Genomic DNA, 18,865 nt, shown 5'->3' on the forward strand with positions numbered 1-18,865 from the left:
GGGGAAGGCGGGGGGGGGGGGGTGCGCGGCAGAGACAGAAAGGGAGAGGGAATCTTGAGCAGGCGCCCGCTCGGTGCGGAGCCGGAGGTGGGGCTCGATCTCCTGACCCGTGAGCCAAAATCAAGAGTCAGATGCTCAACAGACCGAATCGCCCAGGCTCCACTGAAGAGGGAATTTTCCGCGGTGATGGAGAAGATGTGTATCATGCTTAGCGTTTGGGTTACAGAGGTCTGTGCATTTGTCAAAACTCATGGAATGGTGCAGGTAATGAAATGCGTGCATTTCACTGTGTGTGAATGTACCTCCAAAAAAGAACATAAGAATATTTTTTTTAAGATCTGCCTTCGCAACTTTCAAATAGACAACACAGTGCCATTAACTAGTCCTGCTGTAAGTTACATCCCCAGGAATTATTTTATAACAAAATTCGTACTCGGTGACCCCCTTCACCCATTTTGCACCCCCGCCCCCACCTCTGGCAACCACCAATTTGTTCTCTGCCTCTGTAAGATTGTTATTACAGCGGTAGACTCTAATAGCGACCACAGAGATATTCTGCATCCAATCTCCAGCTTTTGCAAATGAGGAAAATGAGACCTAGAGATTTAAGTAAATGGGGGAAATTACTGACCCTGTCGTTTTCTAGCAATAAACGTCTCTTGAGAAATTATGATTGAAAATAGCAAGCTACTGTGTATATCATCCAGTTCTCAGTCGGGGTCACCTTGTCCACAAAAATCTTGTTGAGATTGCCTCAAGTCCCTTTTCCACCTCCTGTGGAAAGGCCAGTGTCTTCTCCAAGATTGTACATCCCCCGTGGGGGGCAGAGTAACTTACCATCACAGGGTCACTTCTGGCTCTGAGTTCTCGCTTCCTCTGAACACAGGGACTCTCTCACATCTCGCCTTCTGCAACTCTTCTCTCCTGCTGACCCAGTGTGGAAATCAAACACTTTTCTTTGGCTGTGTGTGTGTAGCAGGCTCCTCTGAAGGTTTGGAGCAACTAAAGGGTTTTTTTGTTTTTTTATTTATTTTTGAGACAGAGAGAGACAGAGCATGAATGGGGGAGGGTCAGAGAGAGGGAGACACAGAATCTGAAACAGGCTCCAGGCTCTGAGCTGTCAGCACAGAGCCCAACGCGGGGCTTGAACTCACAGACCGTGAGATCATGACCTGAGCCGAAGTCGGCCACTTAACCGACTGAGCCACCCAGGCGCCCCGCAACTAAAGGGATTTAAATGAAGGATGTAAATAGCCTAAAGTTAGAAGTCCATGGTCTTGAAAGGCCTTCAGTATCACAATGGCATTGGTATCCACCAACCCCTCCCCCATCCTTTCTCAGCATAAGCTGCAACTCCCCACTAATCAACATCTTCCTGGTCCCATCCCTCTCCCTTCCTCTTTTCTCTCTTTATACAGTACTTTTAGTTATCTCTTTCTCCTAATCTGTACCTTCTGGACCACCTTCCACTCCTAAATTGTTTATCAAAGTGTTTTCCTACACAAAATATTTTCCCCAAGAGGAACTCTGGTGCCAGCTATTAAAAGCATATGTTGCAACACAGTAGATATCTGCATATTCTACTTGATTCGGTCCACAGTATACTCAGTAAATATGAGGCTTGTGCAGAAACAGAAGCAAAAATGAACTGTTGGGGCCTCAACACGATAAAAAGCTTCTGCACAGCGGAGGAAACAATCAGCGAAACTAAAAGGCAACCGACAGAATGGGAGAAGATATTTGCAAATGACATATCAGATAAAGGCTTAGTATCCAAAATCTATTTAAAAAAACTTACCAAACTCAACAACCAAAAACACATAATCCAGTGAAGAAATGGGCAAGAGACATGAATAGACACTTTTCCAAAGAAGACATCCAGATGTCTAACAGACACATGAAAAGATGCTCAACGTCACTCATCATCAGAGAAATACAAATCAAAACCACAATAAGATACCCCCTCACACCTGTGAGAATGCCTAAAATTAACAATTCAGGCAACAACAGATGTTGGCGAGGGTGCGGCGAAAGAGGAACCCTCTTGCACTGCTGGTGGGAATGCAAACTGGTGCAGCCACTCTGGAAAACAGGATAGAGGTTCTTCAAAAAAATTAAAAATAGAACTACCCTACGACCCAGCAATTGCCCTCCTAGGTATTTATCCAATGGATACAGGAGTGCTGATTCAAAGGGGCACGTACCCCAATGTCGATAGCAGCACTATGGACGATAGCCAAAGTATGGAAAGAGCCCAAATGTCCATCAACTCATGAATGCGTAAAGAAGATGTGATATATATACACAATGGAATATTACTCGGTGATCAAAAAGAATGAAATCTTGCCATTTGCAACAACATGGCTGGAGCTACAGTGTATTATGCTAAGTGAAATAAGTCAGAGAGCAGGGCGCCTGGGTGGCGCAGTCGGTTAAGCGTCCGACTTCAGCCAGGTCACGATCTCGCGGTCCGTGAGTTCGAGCCCTGCGTCAGGCTCTGGGCTGATGGCTCGGAGCCTGGAGCCTGTTTCCGATTCTGTGTCTCCCTCTCTCTCTGCCCCTCCCCCGTTCATGCTCTGTCTCTCTCTGTCCCAAAAATAAATAAAAACGTTGAAAAAAAAAAAGAAGTAAGTCAGAGAAAGACAAATATATGATTTCATTCATATGTGGAATTTAAGAAACAAAACAGATGAACATAGGGGGAGGGAAGCAAAAATAAGATAAAAACAGAGAGGGAGACAAACCATAAGAGGCCCTTAAACACAGAGAACAAACTGAGGGTTGCTAGAAGGGTGTTGGGTGGGGGCAGATGGGCTGAATGGGCGATGGGCATTAAGAATGGCACTTGCTGGGATGAGCACTGGGTGTCATATGTAGGTGATGAATTACCAAATTCTATTCCTGAAGTCATTATTACAGTGTATGTTAACTAACTTGGATTTACATTAAAAAAAAAAAAAAAAAAGGCTTATACACATGACCTGTCCAGGCTACCTGCATAGTGGGTTCAATTATGAGAACTACTTAGTATAAATGAGGAAGCAATTGATCGTGGCTGGGATTTGCTGTCTGAAAGAAAGAAAAGAAATTCAGGTCTCCATGATCGTAGCTTACATTATGCAGAAGAAATGATAGCATTCACGCAATAAAACCCAGAACAAAATCTGAGTTAATACTTGATAGCAATGACATCCTTATAGAAGCAACACCTGGACTTGTCACCTCTAGCAATTTGATCACAACTCTGCATATATAATGAGCATATAAATAGAGTCTCCTTTACTCCCGGAGAAGATAATACTGATCTGCTATCGGCAGAACACATGTTTTTGTAGTAGGGATGATAGGCTCACTTGACCCATCTGGCCCTCATCTGGTTTCCCTTGTGACCAGTCACTTGCATTTACAAGGCAGCTGGCCAGGGTTGTAGTGCAATCTACAGCCATGAAGAAGTCTGCAAATGCAAGGTCCCAATGCATAACCCTCCTTGTTTGGGAGAAGTCGGGACCCCAGAGACACAGCTCGGCGGGACAAGCCACTGAAGGAGAATGATGACAGCAGTGAAACGCAACAGCTGCCTTCAAGTAAAGCTGAGGGAGGGTGGTCACACCAAGGAAGACCATGGGCAACTGAAGCATGGCCTTAGGAAACCTAGCGTGGCTATGGAGCCGGCAAGGAGTGAGGACTGACAAAAATGGTTTGTTGTTTTCACTGGAGACTTTGGATCATTTCAGGTAATAAACACACTGTGCAAATCTGCAAGTACTAACGGGTTAATCTACAGACAATATGGTCCTGAGCCTCAGTAAAGACACTTAGCACATCTGGGGCAGCTGGGTGGCTCAATCAGTTGAGCGTTGAACTCTTGATTTCAGCTCAGGTGGATGATCCCAGCCAGGGTTGTGGGGACTAATCTTCCATTGGGCCCTCGCTAAGCATGGAGCCTGCTTAAGATTCTCTCTCTCTTCCTCTCAGCCCCTCTCCCCCACTAGCATGCTCTCTCTCTTTAAAAGATCAAGACTTTTTTTTTAGGGGCGCCTGGGTGGCTCAGTCGGTTGAGCATCCGACTTCGGCTCAGGTCACGATCTCGCGGTCCGTGAGTTCGAGCCCCGCATCAGGCTTGGGCTGATGGCTCAGAGCCTGGAGCCTGCTTCCGATTCTGTGTCTCCCTCTCTCTGTGTCCCTCCCCCATTCATGCTCTGTCTCTCTCTGTCTCAAAAATAAATAAATGTTAAAAAAAAATAAAAGATAAAGACTTTTAAAAAAATTTTTTAAATAAATTGAAAAAAAAAAAAAAAAAACAACAAAACCCGGAGACTTAGCACATCTGGTTCAAAGTCAGGCATTTTCCCTCAGTTCTCAGTCTTGGCTGCTATAGCATTTGACTTTGCTGGCCACCTTCCTTAGTGGTTCATGACCTTGGTTCTCCTGAAAGCATACTTCAGTGTGCTCACCAGCTCTTCCCCCTGCTCCTTCATTGTGGCAATAGTTCCCAACATTCAATCCTACCCTCTCCATTTATAGGGTTTCATCTCTCAGTTCTGGTTGACACACAGATTTCCCTGACTAGTTCTGATCCCCAAGCTCCACTCCTGCCCCAAGTTTGCTGGGTCCTTCCTCACCTCGTTCTGTCTAATGTTCTCTTCACCTGGGATGCTAAATTCGACCTGTATTCTGCAAAAACGAACTCAGGCCTCTACATGAAATCTTTCCAGGTCATTCCTGCTCACAATAGTACCAGCCTACTCTGCACTCACAAAGTTTCCTGCCTATACCACCCGCTTTGACAACTAACCATACTGCCTAGTGGCAGCTTGTGGGTTGTTGACCCATTGGCCTTTGTCTTTTCTCCTTACTAGATCTCAAGCTCCTCTGATGAACACTTATGGGTATTTCCAATACGTCTTTATAATACCTTTTATATAAGGGCACAGTATTTTTGACTGATGGCTGGCTCCTTAACTTTTCTCCTGAGTTAACCCTGCTCTGTGTGGCTCTCCCCCTCTAGTGCTATAGAGGACATTTACAGCCTCCTCATATAAATATCCCTGAAGCCTATGGAAAATCATGGGCCCCCATATGTATTCGGTGCGAGGGTGCCTCACGAGGAAGTTCCTCCAAGTGACTTTTGGTAGGGAAGGAGTTCGGAGGTAAGTGGTGTTGAATTCCGACGCTCAAACTCACTACTAGGACCTAGAGCAAAGTTTAGCAGGTCATGAGATCAAGGTAATGCATCCCGTCCAGCTTTTTAATGCTTAAAATGTGAGAGGGTAAGATACAGTAAGGGAAGGTAGAATCAAACAGAAGCAATAGGAAATGAAATGCAGGGCATGTACGTGTAGCCCTGGTCAAGTACTATATGGCGGTCAGTGGGCTTCAAACCTACCCTCTCTCCACTGTTCCATGCTGGGGGAGCTGGAACCCCACAACCCACATTTCTCCCTTGTCTCTGGCTCGTGGGTGCACTCGTAGAAGAGCACAAGGCTGGAAGACGAGGAAGCCACTGCTCCCAGGGTCCCTTCCTGTCAGCATCACCCAAGCAGTGGCCCTTTGGCCTGGTGGCCAGAACTTGTCTCCACCTTCTAGCTGCACTTCCAGAACCAGCCCCCTGGCGCCTCCTCTCCCTCCACCCCAGACTTAGCAACAGGAACCAGGCAGTGCCTTTCTTCAGAGGTCTGGGTCCCACCTCCAGGTTCCTTCTCCTGGCTGCTGGGTTCTGAGGACCCCGCCCTCCTCTCCTCTCTCTGATCTCTGGCCCCAGAGGCACTAGCTGCTTTTTGCAGTTACTACTTACATGGTGACTCCCGTGTTCCTTTTAAATTTTTTCAGCCCTCCAACACCTATTTAATCAATTCCCTATGCGAAGTTCTCTCCGTGGAAATACTTCCTTTGGCTTCCTTTTGCCTGACGGCTGGACGCTGACAAATACAGATTGTGAAGTGAAATATATCTCCTGTGAATGTCGATCCAGAGGGTTTAAGAAACACTATCTCAGAGGAGTGGGAGAGTTCTTCACCAAACAGATGCCCTACGTGCCAAGGGTCCAGTCCTTCCACAGACGGGTGCTCTGCGTCTCAGGTCTGTGAAGAGCAGAGACCCAATTCTGCCACAGCAACTGTCACCGTTGGACCCTAGGCCTAGCGTGGCTTTAAGAATCACTGGCGATGAGCTTACAGTTGCCTACCACGGTTTGGCTGGAACCCCAAGCTTCATGTGGACTCTGACCTCTCTCAGGTATGTAGAAATGCAGCTTTATTTTTAATTTTTGGTAATGTTTATTCTTGAGAGAGAGAGAGAAAGAGACAGAGTGTGAGTGGGAGAGGGGCAGAGAGAGAAGGAGACACAGAACCTGAAGCAGGCTCCAGGCTCCCAGCTGTCAGCAGAGAGCCCCATGCAGGGCTCGAACCCCCGAGCTGTGAGATCATGACCCGAGCCAAAGTCGGAAGCTTAACCAACTGACCCACCCAGGCACCCCGAAATGCAGCTTTTTAACTTGCTACCCTTAGCAAGTGGGGGGGGGGGGGCCGCCAAACAAGAGTTAATGATGAAAAAGCAAGAAAGGGGTACCACAGACCTCACCAAGTGGGACCTAGTGAGGCCAAGAGAAGGATGAAAAAGACAGACTTTCAGGATGGATTTTTTCTCTCTGATGTTGCCCTTTCTCACAGGTCACATGAGGAGGTAATAGACAAGAGAAGGAAACGAAGAACCTTATACCTATGTTTCTGCCATATCCAGCCCAAATGGGGCTTTTGCTCTATTTTATTCATGAACTGACTATACTTCTGCTTCAGTGCTCCCATTAGCAGTGAGGCACTCTTTAAAGACCAGAGCTATTAGGCCAGCCTCACTTAATCACCCATTCTTAATGAAAAGAACTGCTCCACATTTGGGGAATTCAAAACATTTCTTATGTATGCCAAAATAAACACAGAACCTCTTGGCAGTCGCCTGTGGGGATTCTCCTTGCTTATGATTTTGTATTTCCTTATGCTAATTTAGAAATAGGAACAGGAAACCCAGGACTCGAGGCTGTTAAGCGGATTGGTAACACTCTGGAGTGTTGCGGGTACGTAACTCAATGAATGAATGTCGAGTCCTCCGTGATAGCTGGAGTAATAGTATTTTCATTGAGCACCGCAGTAAGTCATTGATTGCCTCCACCCGGCGAGATGCTAATACATTAGCACCTAACTGCACGAGGACCTTACATTTAGTAGAGGAATCCATCACCGGATGTGAATTACTCAGGCAAATGTTGGCAAGTTACCTCGCTGGTGACGGGCAGAACCTTTTCTAGCGAGCTGAAAAGCATGTTACAAGGTAGCTGGCATGTCATAGAGGGAGAGCAGCTTGTGATCAGGTTTTCTATTTGGAGAAGGCAGTGCTGTGCCAAGCAACCCCAACCACAACACATTTAAAGTCTGAATGGGAAAAGGAGCGGTACATCTGGGATCCTATTTCCCCTTCCAAGAAGATACAAGTCACTCTAGACGGCTTCTCCTGGTTCCAGAGTCCTTTTCCTGCCTGGTTTTTTTTTGGTTTTTTTTTTTTTTTCCTTCTGTGTCCTGTTTTACTTCAACTGTAGGGGATTGAGAGTGATGGGCTTGGGAGGCAAATTCTATTTCCTCTCTTTCCGCTTGTTTTTCTGCTACATTTTAGGTCTTCCTCGTGATTTATGTGCATAAATGATGGCTTACATGAATCATTCCTAAACGGTTAACTACGCAAGCAAACTGTTCATCATCCAGTTCTCCGTGATAGCCTCTCCTTATGTTCACCAGGCTGCCTCACTCCTTTCTCAAATCCCATCGCAAATTTCACGTTTCCGAAAAGCCCTCTCTGACAGCTACAATGAAGACTTCTAACAGCCCTTATTCAACCTCACCTCTGTCCCTTTTCCCCAGCTCACCAGTTAGCTGTTCTCACTACCTGACGGTGCAGTCACAATAAAATAAAGTAGGGACAGCAGACACATAAGTTTTGTACTGTTTCTTCCCTCTTGATCTGTGCCTGGATTTATGCCTTCCTGACAAATAAGCAGGTCGTTGTGTTTAAACATTACAACCTAAGTGAGAATTATAGAGAATTATATAGTCATACCTTGGAGATATTGTGGGTTTAGTTCCAGAACACCACAATAAAACGAGTATCACAGTAAAGCAAGTCAAATTAAATTTTTGCTTCCCCAGTGCGTATAAAAGTTATATGTATACTATAATCTTTTAACTGTGCGATAGCATTGTATCTAAAAAAGAAAAAAAAACAATGTACATACCTTAATTCAAAGATCCTTTATTACTAAAAGATGAGTTTTCAGCAAGTCTTAATCTTTTTGCTGGCAGAGGGTCTTGCCTCAATGTTGAGGGCTGCTGACTGATCAGGGTGCTGGTTGCTGACGGTTGGGGTGGCTGTGGCAATCTCCCAAAATGAGACAACAGTGAGGTTTACCTATGTTTATACGTGGAGGGTTCGTTCAATCATTTTAATTGCTGCAGTCATAGAAGACAGTTCATCCCTTTCCCACTGATGGACATTTCGCTTCTCTCCAACCTTCACGTCCGGGTACGTCCGGGCTGCTGTAACAAAAATACCATAGGCCAGATGGCTCATAAACAACAGAAATTCATTTCTTCCATTTCTGGAGGCTGAGCAGTTCTTGAGTTCTTGAGTTCTGCTCAAGTCACCAGCAGATTCAGTGTCTGGTAAGAGCTGGCTTCCTAGTCATTGACTGTGGTCTTCTTGCTGTGTCCCCATGTGGCAGAAGGGGACAGGGAGATCTCTGCGGTCTTCATGAGGACACCAGGCCCACTCATGAGAGCTCCACCCTCCTTACCTAATCACCTTCCAGAAGCCCCACCTCCAAATACCATCACTTTGGGGCTTGGGGGTTGGGGTTTCAACATACGAATTTAGAGGGGACACAAGCATTTGGTCCGCAACATTCTACCCTTGGCCCCCCCAAGTCCATGTCTGTCTCACATGTCATCAACCCTAAACTCTAAAATCTCATCTAAATATCATCTAAATCAGGGGTGCCTGGCTGACTCACTTGGCAGAGTGTGCAACTCTTGATCTCGGGGTCATGAGTTTGAGCCCCATGTTAGGCATGGAGCCTACTTAAAATTTTTAGAAAAAAGTAATCATAAATAAATATTAATAAATGAATATCATCCCAATCAATTATGGGTGAGACTCGAGATTCATCCTGAGGCCAATTCCTCTCCAGCTATTGGCCCGCAAAACCGAACATACCCTGTGCTTCCCAAACATGAACTGGTGGGACAGGCCCCGGACAGACTTTCCGGTTCCCAAAGGAAGAAACAGGAAAGAAGAAAGGAGGGAGGTCCAGAGTAAGTCCAAAACCCAGCGAGGCAAATTCCATTAGACCTTGAGACTAAAGAACAATCTACTTTGGCTTGATGCTCTACCCTTCACATACACTGGGGTAGTGGTCCTGGCCTCCCAGCTTTTTTGGGCAGAAAATGGCTCCCAAAGCTTCCAACGGCTCTGCCCCCATGGCTTTGGATGGCCTCACCTGCCATGACTCCCCTGGGCACCACTCTTATGGCTCCAGGGTCCTATCCTTTGAAATATAGGTGAAGGCAGCCATGTCCCCAGTGATTGTACACACTGGAGGCAGTGCAGATACTACTCTCCCTTTCGGGGCACGCAGGCTGTGGGGGGGGGGGGTTGTGTGAGGGAGCAACCATTTAGCCCACACTGCACCTGGGCCCACTGGCTGCTTACCTGAGGCAGCCGGCTGAGGAGCACGGTTGGGGAGTGTGGTGGCCATCACACGGCGTGAAGTGAGGCAGTGCCCAGCAGCCCACACCGAGCCTCCTGAAAGTTCCAGCAACCCCTCTTTTGAAACTGCCCCTCCCTGCCCTCCCACTCTGGGCCTGTGTGGGAATGGTAGGCCTGAGGATTCTGAATCACCTTCGTCATTCCCGCAGCGTCTTGGAGAAAAGCACCTGGCTTCTGCCAACATGGCGGATCTCCTTATCCAATGGTCACTTTGCGGCGCCCTACCGTTCTCTCGCAAACAGGCTTTCTCCTTCTTTTCGACAGGAACAGATGGAGAACTGCCCAAATATTTAAGTTCTGATTGCTTTTTTTATTAACAGTTCCATCGTTAAGTCATTTCTCTCTTGTTGAATTTTACTGTGAGCCGTCAGGAAGAACCAGTCTGCTTCTGCAACACTTGGCTTAGAAACTGCTTCAGTCATGGGGTGCCTGGGTGGCTCGGTCTGTTACGCCTCCAACTCTTGGTTTCCGCTCAGGTTGTGATCTCGTGGTTTGTGAGTTCGAGTCCCACATCAGACTCTCTGCGCTGATAGTGCAGGCCCTGCTTGGGATTCTTTCTCTCCCCTCTCTCTCTGCCCCTCCCCTGCTCACGTGCCCCCCCCAAAATAAAGAAACTTAAAAAAAGAAAGAAAGAAACTGCTTCAGCTATATATCCAATTTCATTCCTAGAGTGAAAGGATTTCAATCTTAAATGGAACCAGAAGATATGAAATGTGGAATCTCAAGAATGTACCCTCTGAAGAATGGAACTTAAGAACCAAGAGACTGATTTCCATTAAATGCCCGATTTACCCAAGACCAAGACTCACTGCCTCACCAATGAACATCCAACAAGAATCTCTCCCCTTTCTCAAGCCAGTAAACTTACTGCTCGGACTCTGACTCAACCTCCCCTTCATTGCACTCCTTGGCCATAAATATTTAAATATTCTCCCTTGATGCTCACTGGACCAGCCTAGAGCTTGCATTGCCCAAGTTGTATCCCTCTGCTATTCCCAACTCAGTTTTAGGTCAAGACAACACACTTCTCTGTGGGTCAGGAATCCAGGCACGGTTCATCTGGGTCCTCTACTTCAGAGTGTCTCATGAGGCTTCAATCAAGGTGTTGGCCAGGGCTGGGGTCTCTTCTGGGAAGAGCTCTCTTGGCTGGGAAAAACCCACTTCCAAGCTCACTTGGTTGTTGGCAGGATTCAGCTCTTTGCAGGCAGTTGGACTGAGAGCCTTAATTCCTTGCTGGCTGTCGGCCAGAGGCTACCTTCAGTTGTCTGCTATCCGAGCCTTTTCACAGGACAGCTCATAACATACCGACTTGCTTTGTCAAAACCAGCAGAGGGGAGACTTTGAAAGCAAGACTTGATGGTCAGAATCTTCAGTACTATCTCTTCATGGATAATAATATTCATGGATAGTATTCTTGAATATTAACCTACTCATCTTGCGTATTCTATTGGTTAGAAGCAAGTCACAGGTCCCACCCCATGATCAAGGGGAGGGATTACCCAGACGTGTGAATGTCAGGAGGTAGGGATTATCATGGGCCATCTTAGAGTTCATCTGTCGTAGGCAGGCATAATAGTTAAGAATATTGGTTAGCCTGTCAATTAACAGCAAAAGAAACAACAGATGTTGGCAAGGAAGTGGAGAAAGGGGAACCCTCTGTTGCACCTTTGGTGGGAATGCCAACTGGTGCAGCCACTCTGGAGAGCAATATGGAGGTTCCCCAAAAAACTACAAATAGGGGTGCCTGGGTGGCTCAGTCGGTTCAGGTCACGATCTCGCAGTTCGTGAGTTAGAGCCCCACTTCAGACTCTGTGCTGACAGCTCAGAGCCTGGAACCTGCTTTGGATTCTGTGTCTCCTCTCTCTGCCCTTTGCTTCCTCTCTGTCTCTCTCTCTCAAAACTAAATAAACATTAAAAAAAAAAAAAAAAAAAACAAAAAACCTAAAACTAGAACTACCCTACGATCCAGCAATTGCACTACTAGGTATTTACCCATAGGATACAAAAATACAGATTTGAAGGGGCACATGCATTCTGATGTTTATAGCAGCATTATCAACAATAGCCAAACTATGGAAAGAGCCCAGATGTCCATCAAGTGATGGATAGAGAGGATGTGGTGTATATATGATTGAATATTACTCAGCCATCAAAAAGAATGAAATCTTGCCATTTGCAACGACATGGATGGAGCTAGAATGTATCATGCTAAGCGAAATAAGTCAATCAGAGAAAGACAAGTACCATATGATTTCACTCAAGTGTAGAATTTAAGAAACAAAACAAATGAACATATGGGAAGGGGGTGGGGAAGAGGAGAGAGGGAAATAAACCACAGGAGACTCTTGACTATAGAAACCAACTGAGGGATGATGGAGGCAGGTGGGTGGGAGATGGGCTAGATGGGTAATGGGTATTAAGGAAGGCACTTGTGGATGCCTGGGCGGGGCTCAGTCTTAAGGGTAAGCATCCAACTCTTGATTTTAACTTAGGTCATGATCTCACATTTTGTGAGATTGAGCCCCACGCTCAGTGTAGAGCCTGCTTGCTCTCCCTCTTCCCTTCCCTGCTCACAAGTATGCGTGTTCTCTCTGTCTCGAAATAGATAAAGAAACTTTCAATAAGTAAATAAATAAGGCACTTGTTATGATGAGCACTCAGTGTCGTACGTCAGTGACGAATCACTGAATGCTACTTCTGAAATCAATATTGCACTGCATGTTAACAATTAAAATTTAAGTAAAAAGTAAAAAACATAAAAATAAAAAAGAATATGGGTTAGCCTGTCATTACAAACCCAAATAATGGTGGGCTCAACTAGACTAGAGATTTATTTCTCCCTCATTTGGAGGTCCGGATACATGTACGGGGCTGGTATGGTAGTTCACAATCATCAGAGACCCGTGCTCCTTTTATCTATTCATCTGCCATTTACAACATGTGGATCCTATCTCATCCTACAAGATAGCTGCTCTAACACCTGCCGCTATGTTGTATTCCAGCCCCTCAAGTCCATTCTACATACCGCGGCTAGAATAATGATACTAAAATGCAAATTTAATCATGTCATCCCTCGGTGTAGAAACCAGTGGCACTTCCAGCCTACAGTAGAGTTCCTCAAACTTTTTTTTAACGATAAATCCCTGTACTCAGTACAGACATACATATACATGCACATCACACACACACACACACACACACACACACACACACACTCAAACGTGTATCTCCAACACATGTAAGTTTCATGAAGCAAAACACACTCTTACTACTACTCTGATATTTCCTATTCTATCTCTTTACATCGAATTCATGAACTACTAATGGATGTGGGCAAACACAGGCCTATGGGGTGGTGACCTGTTTGCTTTCTCCCTGCACTCCAAACCCCTCCTGCTCCGGACCTATATACCTCCTCCTTCCGTCTATAACCACCTTTCCCAACTGGCCTTCTCACCTTCCCAGCCCCGCCATGCTTTTCAAGAATCAGCTCAGGCATTGCTTCTGGAACCCATTCCTTGGTGCCCAGTCCCTTTCCGTGAGCCCCATAACACTCTACGTCTCCCCCATCATAGCACTTAGGCTGATTCTTCTCCTCTGTTCATCTCTGCTCCCCCCTAAGCCACTTCCTTGAGAATGGGGACTATGACTAAGGTTGACATATCCTCAGCCCTTGCGTGGTGCCTGACATAAAGTCAAAACCTAATAAATGTTTCTTGCGTGAATAAGTAAATGAATGAATGTCACAGGGAAAGAAGTTGCTGACAACATTTACTGAAAATCTATTCTATGTAAGTGTGGTGCTAGAGAGAATCATGAAAAAGATAGCAGAAGTTGACAGTGATGAATTTTAAAAAAGGTATAAATGACCAGAGTTTATAAATAAGGAGAGTCTTTATATCTACAACTAAGTGCCATCAAGTGTCTCACTGACAATGGATTGAGTGGTGTTAGGTGGCATTGAAAGACCCCATTTCTTGCATCCCTTCTCTTAACCGATTTCCTGTTTCATCTCCTACGAGAAACCTCAGACGTCCCTCAGACGTCTCTCTCCTAACCCGGGCTTATTCTCCGACAGTGAGACCCAGTGTAGAGCAACGGAATAGAGCGCTATCCATGTGATTTTTTTTTCAAATTTTTTTTAATGTTTCTCATCTTTGAGAGAGAGAGAGAGAGACCAAGCAGGGAAGGGGAAGAGAAAGAGGGAGGCACAGAATCTGAAACAGGCCCCAGGCTCTGAGCGGTCAGCACAGAGCCCGACGCGGGGCTCGAACTGACGGACCGCGAGATCATGACCTGAGCCAAAGTGGGCCGCCCAACCGACTGAGCCACCCAGGCGCCCCAAACAGCCATGTGATTTTGGATCAAGTACCCCACGTGACTAATTCAGGGCCTTTCAAAACAGGCCCAGGGAGCCAAAATGAGGTAATATGACGTGTTACAGACTTCGAGGGTGGTTAAGGACACACACAGCAGCTGCTGCAGCTGCCTTCATGAGCCAGAAAATTCAGGAGTTCAGCAGGAGGGGAAGTGTGAATCCAAAATGGATGCAGTGTCTCACTTCCAGACACTTCTTTGACTCTGGGAAACCTGGTCTTCTCAGGTCAGTTCTGGATTCCTGGCTGGTGAATTCATGAATAAATCAGGCCAAAAACATACACAGACGACACGGAAAAGAATAAAATATTACAAGGCAACAACTTACGCTTTGGGGTTAATTTAAAATCCCAGATGCAGGGATGCCTGGGTGGCCCAGTCGGTTAAGCATCCAACTTCGGCTCACAGTTCATGAGTTCAAGCCCCATGTCGGGCTCTCTGCTGTCAGCTCAGAGCCTGCTTTGGACCCTCTGTCCCCCTCCCTTTGTCTCTGTCTTTGCCTCTCCCCCCAATTACGCTTGTGCCCACACTTTCTCTCTCTCTCTCTCTCAGATTAAAAAAAAAGTAGCATTATCTCCTTTGATCCCAGAGCAGCCCTGTGAGGGAGGTCCAAGTATTATCCCATTTTATAGATGAGGAAACTGAGAGGTTAAGTGACGGTCTCTGGGTCACACAGTGAGTTACGTAACTAGAATTGTATGGAATTCTAATTCATAATACTATTGATCTGTTACAAGGGAACCGCAATCAGAAGGCTGGATTCTAACCCCAGCACTGCCAGCTGCTCAGCTGTGTCATCTTGGAATGTCATTCGGCCTTTTTGAGCCACATTTCCTCATCTACAAAAAATGCACATAGTAATACCTTCCCTATCTGCCTGGGGCGGGGGGTAGGGGATGCTTATGGGGACAGAACCCGGGGTAGGTGTGAAAGTGCTTTATAACTGGTTTGGTAATCTCAGCAAAATAATGAGAATACTTGTTACAGTGCCTTTTACTGCAGTCATTCAATAATTTTGCAGCATATATTGCCTTTGTGACACCCCTGCGGCCCCCGTCCCCCACAGGTGCACCTGCAGCAGGCCGATGGGGGAGGAGAAGCTTTCTTCTCCGAGGGACTTTAGGGCAGCAAATTCTCAACGTTGTAGCACGTTAGCGTCACCCAGAGCACGTTAAATACGCGCCTGCCTCGACCCCACTGTGACCAATGAAAATTTTAATGGGGGTGGGTGGTAGTGGAGATGGGACTGGGCATCAGGATTTTTTGACGGTCCCCAAGTGGTTCCAGTTTGCAGCTAAGATCGGGAAGCACTGCTGTAGAGACTACGGATGTGCTCCAGAGATGGCGGTACCTAAGCAGAGTGGGTCCGAGGGTCGCTTGGGAAAGAGGTCCAGGCGTTGGACCTTGAAGCACAAAGATCCTAGGGTCCTTCCATCACCTATGCAACTGACCTCCTTTCTGCAGCCACTGTCAGGAGAAAGGAGCCCAGGCAGTACAGAGCCCCCGTCCTCGTCACTGTTTCTCTACTAAAATCTGCCTCCCCAAAACATTCCACAGTATGTTCCCATGTCAAGGACTACTCACCTATGAACTCCCTCCTCGTACCAGAAATGAGGAAACAAAATCAAGAAAAGGATTCGATTTGGGGGAGAATCCCTCTTTAGATCTGGGCACCACAAGCAACGGACATTTCTCTTAAGCTGATCCCACTGGAAATTACTTCGAGATGAATGACATGGTCTCATTTGATCGATTCTCTCCCAAGACTGGAAACGATTTCGTAGGAGGAAACTCCTGCTACAAGACCTGGAGATTTCAATAATGAAGCGGTTTATCTCTCATCTGAGAAGAGTTTATAGTCCACAGCATAGCCTGGAGACAAATACCCAGCCTCTGGGACCCCACAAAGGCAGTAATTAGGCGGCATTTTATTGTGATGCAATGGGTGTGTGCGAAAGAAGGAGCCAGGCTACTCTCAGGGGCTTTGGAACCAAACTGGCTTCCCGGAGAGCCAACAGAAGAAAACTGGCAACCTAAAAATATTTAAAGAGCGTAGGACCCCCAAGGGGAAATTTCCAACTATTGAAGTGAAAAAGACTGAGCATTTGCTAAGTCCAAAAAGGAGCTTTTTAATGAAAAACTCAGCAAAGTGCACAGACTTTGGGCAAGGATCTTAAAAACATAATAATTAAGGTCATACCAACATAGACAGAGTAATCAAACCGGGGACTTTGTATTTTCTTTATAAGGACATAAGAGAAAGTATCTAAAAATAGGCTCCACAGATAATGATCCCTTCTTTCTCCCAAGTTCGTGAGGTTACAACACCTTCACTGTACAGAAGATAGGCTCCATCTCACCATCTGTCAGGCATAAACCTGAACATGATCTCAAGATCTTTTTCTCTGGGCTGTAATTACAATTCTGTTACTTATTCCTCAACACAGCCTACATCTCACATGCTCCTTATAGGAATGATAGGCAGTGGGTGCTATGGTTAAGGAAGCTCTCAGGCACCAGGCTTAGCTGCCTGGCCCAAGCTGTCTGACCTTGGCAATGACTTCACCTCTTTGCGCCTTGGTTTCCTTGGCCCCTATAATGGGGATAACGATAGTACCAGCCAGACTCACGGTGCCTGACACACAGCAAGAACTCAAAAAACATTCGCTGTTATTATCACTGCACTTTGCTTTTCCCTTAGTGCCTGTAAAAATATTTAACCTATTTTAAAAACAAAAAGCAAGACACATGGGCTAACAAAGGATTGTTTTCAGATTCGTGGGTTTATATTTATGTGGAACGTCTCAACAAGCCATCGAGTTACACATTTAGGGTATTGTTTTTTTATTACAAGCAATTCTACATCCAGAAAGTATTCTACAATGTGGTCCCTGATCTCAACTAGTTTATGCTGCATTTGAGAGACAGAATATACGCTCATGAAACAGTAATTACAAATCCAAAACTTCACGATTGTGTATAAAGTAAGCACGTCAGGGCAGCTGGGCGGTCGGTCCTTTAAGCATCTGACTTCAACTCAGGTCATGATCTCACGGTTCATGAGTTCAAGCCCCACATCGGGCTCTCTGCTGTCAGCACAGAGCCCATTTTGTATTCCTCTGCACCCCACCCCCACCCCCACCCCTCCTCGGCTCACTCTCTCTCTCAAAAATAAATTAAAACAAAAAAGTAAGTAGTTGGGACCATAAGAGCTAAAAAACCTGAGGAAACCAGGTCTTCATTGTGTACATAAAGTTGACAGAAAATGGAGACCGCGAAATACAGGTGAGAAAATGAAGGAATGTTCTAGCAGGAAGGGGAGACAGGAAAGGACGGGCAAGTAAACGGAACCATTCGTCTGGAACAGGCCATTTGTGTCCGACATTAGATGAGCCAGATTGACACATCTACTCCAGCAGGCGCAGGCTACGTGGTTGAGGGCTCCGAATGCCCTCACCCTGAGAGCCCGGAGAGTATTCTACAATGTGGTCCCTGATCTCGAGGTTTTGTTAGTTGGGAAGAGGCACAGACGCAGATATAGGGTTCACGTGGGGAGAGACCAGAAGCAGGGAGAAAGGTTGGACGACTTTTAGTAATAACCTAGGTATGAGGTGACAAGGTCCTGGACCAAGGTGGGGGCATTGAGAACACAAAGTGACAGGCATGAGAGATACGACACAGATTTGTCCCCTTCACCCCATTCTCATAGCCTAAATGCTCCCTGGCCTCAGCCTTTGTTATCCGAGCACAGGAGGCCAAATTCAGGAGCACCAGATGCATTCCCGAGGTTTCCAAGCATGTCTGGGCTCTGGGGCTTCTCTACCTCCCTTTCTTGGGTGCTAGAGCGTGAAGGCTCTGTGGCCTCAGGAAGCTATTCTTGTGTCCTAGTGGACTGTCTCATCCTAATTCCCACTTGCTCCCTCTTGCCCTTCTATCTAGACAGTAAGACAAAATCGCATTCATTTCTTGCTCCTTCTGAAGGTTATACGGTATTCCCAATTGTGCGGGGCTTTTTAGATTATTTGAAATTATCTTTGAATATTTTAACGTTTACTTCTTTTTGAGAGACCAAGAGATGGCATGAGTCTGGGGAGAGGTAGAGAGAGAGGGAGACACAGAATCCGAAGCAGGCTCCAGGCTCTGAGCTGTCAGCACAGAGCCCGACGTGGGTTTCGAGCTCACGAACCGTGAGATCGTGACCTGAGCCAAAGTCAGAAGCTCAACCAACTGAGCCACCCAGGCGCCTCTGTGTTAGTGAATACTTTTAAATTAATACGTCATGAGTAAATTAGAACGTAGGTTAAAAAGGTCACAAAAGTATACTTTTTAAATCAACGCAGTTTACCGTACCTAAATTATTCCTTGATAAGTTGAAAAGAAAAACAAGCAGGTTTACTGAACATACGAAACAGTGACAATCACAGATCGAAAGCCAAGTAAAAAAAACTCAACTGACTAGTTACTTTACTCCCAAGGTCTTTACTTTTTATTTATTTTTTTATTTTTTTTTTGAGAGAGAGAGAGAAAGAGAGAGGGAGACAGGCAGAGAGAGGATCCCAAGCCGGCTCCGTGTTATGAGGGCAGAGCCCAACTCAGGACTCCAACTCACAAACCATGAGATCGTGACCTGAGCCGAAATCAAGAGTCGGTCGCTCAACCAACTGAGCCACCGGGGCGCCCC

General features: G+C 46.1%; 2 long non-coding RNA genes across 4 annotated transcripts in view; both read left to right on the plus strand.

The window, feature by feature from the left end:
- Positions 1–7,977, plus strand: part of LOC121012802 (uncharacterized) — a 9,300-nt gene extending 1,323 nt beyond the window's left edge. For 2 of the 3 annotated variants that reach the window (XR_005782315.1, XR_005782314.1), the window contains 2 exons: positions 5,830–6,234; positions 7,003–7,977. This is a non-coding gene — a long non-coding RNA (uncharacterized LOC121012802). The remainder of the gene's footprint in view (positions 1–5,829; positions 6,235–7,002) is intronic. The other variant, XR_005782316.1, reaches the window with a different exon arrangement.
- Positions 7,978–8,641: 664 nt separating this feature from the next.
- Positions 8,642–11,218, plus strand: LOC121012801 (uncharacterized). Its single transcript, XR_005782313.1, has 2 exons — positions 8,642–8,705; positions 10,477–11,218. It is a non-coding gene; the product is annotated as an uncharacterized LOC121012801 (long non-coding RNA).
- Positions 11,219–18,865: the final 7,647 nt, after the last annotated feature.

This window comes from Herpailurus yagouaroundi, unplaced genomic scaffold (assembly GCF_014898765.1).
Source record: "Herpailurus yagouaroundi ecotype Mexico unplaced genomic scaffold, PumYag 197, whole genome shotgun sequence".
Classification (NCBI taxonomy): Eukaryota; Metazoa; Chordata; class Mammalia; order Carnivora; family Felidae; genus Herpailurus; species Herpailurus yagouaroundi.